Source organism: Talpa europaea (genome assembly GCF_964194135.1).
Source record: "Talpa europaea genome assembly, chromosome: 5".
NCBI classification, from domain to species: domain Eukaryota; kingdom Metazoa; phylum Chordata; class Mammalia; order Eulipotyphla; family Talpidae; genus Talpa; species Talpa europaea.
In genome coordinates this window covers 90,071,689-90,079,252 of record NC_140071.1, presented here as the reverse complement: position 1 = coordinate 90,079,252, position 7,564 = coordinate 90,071,689, and positions in this window count along the sequence as shown.

The window sequence follows — 7,564 nt, the reverse complement described above, 5'->3', positions numbered from 1 at the left end:
AAATAAATAAATAAATAAAATGTTATTCAATCCCTACCAGCTTCTAATATACTTTCAGGTGAAAGTCAGACTCATTCAATCTTGGCACCAGAATTAGGCCAAAATGTAATCTTTGGATATAGAGTGGAAAGTGTTACCACAGTAACATAGTATAGTTGTAAAACGCTTGGAGCGCCCTCTGCTGGAATATATTGATAAAGGAACAGTAGTGAAGGAACGACTACATCCAAGGTGGATCAAGAAATGAAGGAAATGACTCTGAAATTAGTTTTGACAGCAGATTAAAAGGAAAGCTTTAAAGAACAGTAGTAGTCTTTTTTCCTACGGATATACATAAAAATTCACTTTCCCTTCTAATTTAGAATGTTTGCCTGATAGTAGGAAAAAGCATGAACTTGATTTGTTAATAGATACCTCACCAGAACAGCCTCAGGGAAAAACATAGCATCGTTTTAGAAAGTGGAGGACTGAAAATTTATTTTATTCACTGTGTAACTTTTGGAAAATCATTTCACTTCTTTATACTGTATATCTCCAATTTTAAAGTGAAAATGACAATAACAATCTGAAACTTGTTGATAATGGGAGGGTAAACAAGAAGACAAAAACAAACTTCCAAAGTGCCACATATCTTCACAGCTTACATCCCAGAATCAGCCAGATGCCATTTTCCCAGATGGAGAAGGTGTTGAGTCCTAGTCACAGCCATCGGGTCCTGGTGACCACAGTGATGAACATAGCATGTTCCTAACTCTCCCCAATTCAGAGTCTAACAACCTACTTGGGAAAGGTAGACACTATGATAACACAAACAGTAACAGTAAAGCATGGCAAATCCTATAAAAGAATGTCTTGGAACATTATGAAGACAGATAAATTTGTAAATTATCAGATAAGGATTCAAATAATAGTTTTATTTGATCTGGGACTTGAACAATGAGGTACTTGACAGCGTATGTTTCTTTCTTAGTATTGTTTGGTTAGTTGTTCTCATAACAGCTCTCATCCAAAAGCTTTTTAAAACAAAATATTTAGGAGAAATAAAAGTCACCAAAAAACAAGATAATAGCTAGAATGAAGAACCCAGACAAATGGCAGTAGCAGTCCTTTAATATCTATAACCACTCTAAATATAATGGACTAATTCACCAATCAAAAGACACAGAGAGATAATAGCTAGAATGAAGAACCCAGATAAATGGCAGTAGCAGTCCTTTAATATCTATAATCACTCTAAATATAATGGACTAATTCACCAATCAAAAGACACAGAGTGACTGATTGAATCAGAAAACAAAACTCAACTCTTTTCTCTCTCCAAGGGATCCATCGAAATCTCCAAAAGTAAACATAGGCTCAAAGTAAGTGGTTGGAAAAATAATCTTACAAGCAAATTGGATCCCATAAAAAGAACAGGACAGCAATAGTTATATGAGATAAAATAGACTTTCAGCTAAAAAAGGTAATAAGAAACAGGCACTGACATTATATAATGATCAACACACCAGGAAAACACAATACTCATCTATATACATATACATCAAATTAACTAGAATAAAAATGTATACAGCACATATTAAGAAATGTGAGTACAAATTTTGGAGACAACATAATAGTTATAGGGGACTTTAGTACCCTACTCTAATCAATCAGACAGAAATTCTAGAAAGTTTAACTATAGCCTTACACAAGGTAATAGACTATATGGACTTAATAGATATTTATACGACATTGCTTCCTCAAAAGAACTAAGAACATGGTCTTCTCAGTTGAACGTGGACCACGTTGAGTCACAAATCAAGTGTTAATAAAGTCATATCAAATATCATATCATAATGGTATCAAAGTGGAATTGAAACACACACACACACATACACACAACAGGAAACCTCCAATATGTGGAAACTGAACAACATATTATTGAATGATTATTGGGTTAAAAAGGAAATCAAAAAAGAATTAAAAAATTCCTGAAGATGAATAAAATTAAGACATAACCTATTAGAACCTACGGGACACAATAAAAGCATACAACAATACAGGGAAGTATATAACAATACAGGTACAATCAAGACACAAGCGAGTTCAAACAAGTACTCAAACTGTATGCCTTAAGGAACCAGAAGAAGAAGAACATTTTAAACCAAAAGTTAGTAGAAGAAAGAAAATAATAAAAAAAGACCAGAAATAAATGAAAGAGATATTAAAAAGTCAGTCCAAAGCAGCAATGAAACCAAAAATTGTTATTTTTTTTTTAAATGGACAAACTTTCAACCTGGCTCACAAATCAATGGGAAAAAAACATTAACAAATAGAATCAGAATAAAAAAGAAGTAGCAATAGACACCTCAGAAACACAAAGGATCATGAAAGACCACTGTGAACATCTATCTGCCAACAAATTGAATAACCTAGAAGTAATTCTACTCTTAGCACTATTGTTGATGTTGAAAATCCATATAGTCCTCATTATAAAAGTCCATAATATATCCTGTTTCTATATTTTTAAGAAAGAAAACCTGTTCTTGGGGAGTTTAAGCAACTTGCTTAAGGTAATACAATTAAGAAACGGACACAGCTGGGATTCTCCAAGCAGTCCAACATGGATGTCTTTTCAACCAGTAAGTATATTTGGTTTGTTATTATGACTATGCAACAAAGTTCCCGAGGAATTTGTGAACAGGAAATAACTACATAAAATGATTCATGATGACAAAAATTACGGTGCTTTCTAGAGAATATTGGGAAAACTAATCTTACACAGCAGAAAAATAAAACAATTTCTTATTATAATTAATAATTTCCTGAGTTAAGAGAAAGGTCCTTTCTTGGTACATACATCTTAGATTTTATTGGTAGCATGCAAACCCAAAATCTTCCATATTAAGTCTCTTTGAAAGTACGTTTTGAGTGAAATCTTTGAGTTCTACTTGCAGAGCTCAATAGACTTAGAGATACTTATTTTACTTTGAAGTGGAAGCTAGAGAAAAACAGGATGAGGCATTTTGCTCTGACAATTAACAAGGGCTGAGTTTCTTTTAACACTGCCAACTCCAGCACTCAGTGAGGCTTGTTGCTGAAAACTGCTGTTAACAGTGGGATTCAGTTCTTACTAGTGAGCCTGGCCATGGTCCACTTTGTCTTTGCACAGAGGGGAGCACTTCAGAGCAAGTGAGGGCTAATTCTCTGGCATGCCAAGATTACTCTGCTGTGAGTTCACTAATGTTCATTATCAAGAATCCTGAAAAGAAGGTTGTTTTCTATTCCAAAAAGAAGTGTTTAGCAGGAAGTATCTGTGTCCCATGTAATCAATGATAATCTTCAACATGGAAAAATCTTCTTGTGAAGTCATCAGTGAGGGATGTAAAATTAAGGACAGTGCCTAAGTATTGGAGGATGCAGTGATTCTGTTTTCACTCTTGTCTACTATAATCTAATACCCACAATATAGTCAGAATGAGAATGAAGTCCGAAAAACCTGAGTTCACAATAGTTTATTTTCCTTTATTTTATTTTTAATTTTTAAAATAAATTAATTTTTTAATTGTTTACATCATTGTTCATTTTTAAACAATATTTGCTTGTCCCGACCCCCTCAGGTGTAGTCCCCATAGAGTTTCCTTCACCAATGTCCCCGTGCACCATCACCTCATTCCCCTGTGCTCCTCCCTTCCTCCTTCTGATCCCTCTCCCGCCTCCCCGCCTGCAGTTTGTCTCTGATTTATTGGGTCTGTTTTTGCTTTGTTGGGTTTTGTACTATTATTATTTTTATTTTTTTACACTGATGTCTTATTTGGTCCCCCTATATTCCTGCTATAAGTGAGACAGTGTGATATTTTTCTTTTTCCTTCTGGCTTATTTCACTGAGCATAATTCTTTCTAGCTCCATCCACATTGCTGCAAATGGCATGAGTTTATCTTTTTGGATTGCTGAATAATATTCCATTGTGTATATATACCACATCTTCTTGATCCAGTCATCTATTTTTGGGCATTTCGGTTGTTCCCAACTTTTATCTATTGTAAATAGTGCTGCAATAAACGTAGGGGTACAGGTGTTCTTTTGAATCAATGTTTTTGTGTCCTTTGCGTATATCCCTAGGAGTGGAATTGCCAGGTCATATGGTATTTCCATTTTTAGTAGACTGAGGAATCTCCAGACATCTTTCCATAGTGGTTGGGCCAGTTTGCACTCCCACCAGCAATGTAGGAGAGTTCCTTTTTCACCACATCCTCATCAACATTTGTTGTTGCTTGTTTTTTTGATATGTGCCATTCTTACTGGTATAAGGTGTTATCTCATGTGGTTTTGATTTGCATTTCCCTGATTATAGGGGAAATTGAACATTTTTTCATATGCCTGTTGGCCATTTGCATTTCCTCTTTGGAGAAATGTCTTTTAAGTTCTTCTGCCCATTTCTTGACTGGATTGTTTACTTTGTTTTTGTTGAGTCATGTGAGTTCTTTGTATATCTTTATGATCAGTCCCTTATCAGTTGTATGAGTACAAAGATTTTTTTCCCAATCAGTGGGGTGTCTCTTTGTTTTGGTTAATGTCTCTTTTGCTGTACAGAAGCTTTTCAGTTTGATGTAATCCCAGGACATTATCTTTTCCTTGACTTTCTTTGCTTTGGGTGATGAGTCTTTAAATATGTTTTTGAGATGTATGTCTTGTAATGTTTTACCTGTATTTTCTTCTATATATTTTATGGTTTCAGGTGTTATGTCCGTTCTTTTATCCATTCACAATAGTTTATTTTCCTAATGGATTTCTGTTACAGTTGAAATCCAGTGTTCTTACAATGGCATATAAGGTACTCCAAAACTCATCCATTGGCTGCATATATGGGCCCCTTTCCTACTTCTAGTTTCTTCAAGAACAAATTGTAAAGAAAAAAAAAGTTAGAGAACTATAAGTTTGAAAGAACTTAAGAGACCTCCAGACTTCATGCCATGCTGGATTCTAAATTGAAAAAAAAAAAAAAACAACAAAACATAACAGACAATTGGAGTAAACTAAACAAAGATTGGGTATTTGTATTAAGAATTATTGTTAATTTTTGGGCCTCCCTTGTGGCACAAGGGGTTAAGTCTCAGCACTATGACACTGTTAGCAGCCACTGCAGCACAGTTCGATCCCCAGCCAGGGAACTAACTTACATGGTACAGCTGACATCTTCTGTCTCACCCGCTGATCCCCTCAGCAGTGTATTTCAGTAAATTTGCTTGTTCTGCTCCCCACTCTATCTCTGGTGAATCCTCTCACCTCCACACCTCTGGCTTGCACCCAGCTCTTGTATGAATAAATAAATAAAATAAATCTTTCAATAAAAAGAATTATTGTTAATTTTCAGGTGCCTTTTAAAATCCAGGTGAAACAATACAATATTTGGGATTCACTTCAAAATAATTTAATGAATGGGGCGAGGAGTGTGGAGGTATAAATGAAACATGCTGGTTAAGGAGACAATGATTAGAGATGGATGATGAGTATGTTGGACTTGATTATATTATTTTCCTTTCTGTCAGACAGATTTCTTGCCCATTGGTAATTTCTATTTGTTATCTCCAAACACAGGCATATCATTTTTCATTTTAATGACTCAGAAGCTGTATAAAAGCCAGTTGATTGGGATTACTGAAAATTTCTACTTGACTGTTTTCATATCTTAAGTTATTCTATGTAATTTTCTAAAATGTTCTTACAGTTACAGACCCTAGGATTTTGTGATTCTCCTACTCTATCATATAATATGGCTTTCTACTTTACCATGGAAGAATTTAGTCATCCACAAAATCTCTTGCTTACCCTTTTTCTTCTCAAAATCTCTCTTTCACCATACTCTCTTGCATTATACCATTTTTAATTCTTGGATAAATTTTACTTTGGATTTTTTCATTTGATTGAACTTTACTACATTTAGTTATGCCCATTTCTAACACAATTCAGATACTATCAAAGTCTAAAATTCAAGGATAAGAAGTATATAACATTAAGTTTTTTATATACTTATCATGCAAATGTATCAAAGATCATAAAACCAGAACAAAATTAAAAATTTTCTTGAGTCTGTGTCTCCTGAGCTGCAGTCTTGAACCCCTCCTCTCACAAATAAATGCTTATGTTTTGTGTAAAAAAAATCAGAAACTAAACCCACACATAAATGGACAGTTAATCTTCAACAAAGGGGTCAAGAGGATACATTGAAAAAAAGGAAAGTCTCTTCAACAAATGGTGTTGGAAAAGCTGGACAGCCACATGCAAAATAAAGATCTAGACCATTGTCTCATACCATTTAGAAAAATTAAATCAGAGTGGATTAAAAACTTGTTGGACATATGACCTGAAACTAAAATACATAGAAGAAAACATAGACGAAATATTCCATGACATTGACTTCAGGAATATCTTTGGGAATTTGTTCACATCATTAAAGTAACTACAGAGAAAATAAACAAGTGTGATATCAAACCAGAAAGAATTTGTACAGTGAAAGAAACTATCATTAAGACAAAAAGACACCCTACAGATTGAGAGAAAATACTTGCATACCATACATATGACAAGAGGCTGATATTCAAGATCTACAAAGAGCTCATATAACTCAACAGGAAGAAAAAAACCCAATCAAAAAAATAGAAGAGCTAAATAGGTAGTTCTCTAAAAAAGCATACAGATGGCTAAAAGCACGTAAGAAAGTGATCATCACCACTTCTATCAGGGAAATGCCAATCAAAATCACAGTGAGATACCATCTCATACCTGTGAGAACAGCCCATATCAAAAAAGACCAGAAATTGTAAGTGTTGGCAATGATATGGGGGGAAAGGAACCCTCAACATTACTGATGGGAATGCAGTCTGGTCTTCCCCTGGGAAAAGTGTATGGACCTATATAAAAATTTTAAAAATAGGTATACCATATGGTCCAGCAATTCCATTCCAGGTATCTACTCAAGGAATGCAAAAACACTAATGTGAAAGAAGATATGCACTCTTGGGTTCATTGCAGCACTATTTATAATAGCCAAGTTATGGAAATAAACTAAGTACACAATATCAAATGAGCAAATTAAGAAGATATGGAATAGTACTCAGCTGTTACAAAGTATGAGGTCTTGCCATTTGTAACAACCTGGATGGAACTGGAGAGTGAATAAGTCAGAAGGAAAAAGACAAATACTGAATGGTTTCACTCATATGTGGAATATGGAGAAATAAAGCAAAGTGTTAGACAAAACCAAACCTATAACAAACCCTACACATCAGACTGCAGAATTGAGATTAACAGTGAGGGAGGTGGAAGCTGCAGAGCAGAGTGTAGAGGGCAGCCAGTGGCCTGGATGACTATGGGTGCCTTGGTGTAGATGTGGTGTTACAACATACATCTCAAGGGGTGTGCTTTTATACCTCTGAGTCATATCCAGTGTTGTAAACCAAGTAACCTCGATAAAAAATAAAAAGAAAAAAAGATCATAAAAATTTGTTTTGTTAGCAGATGTGGAGTATGGTCACAATACTTTCCCAAAAGAAGAAAACACTTGGGAAATTGCATCAGGAAAAA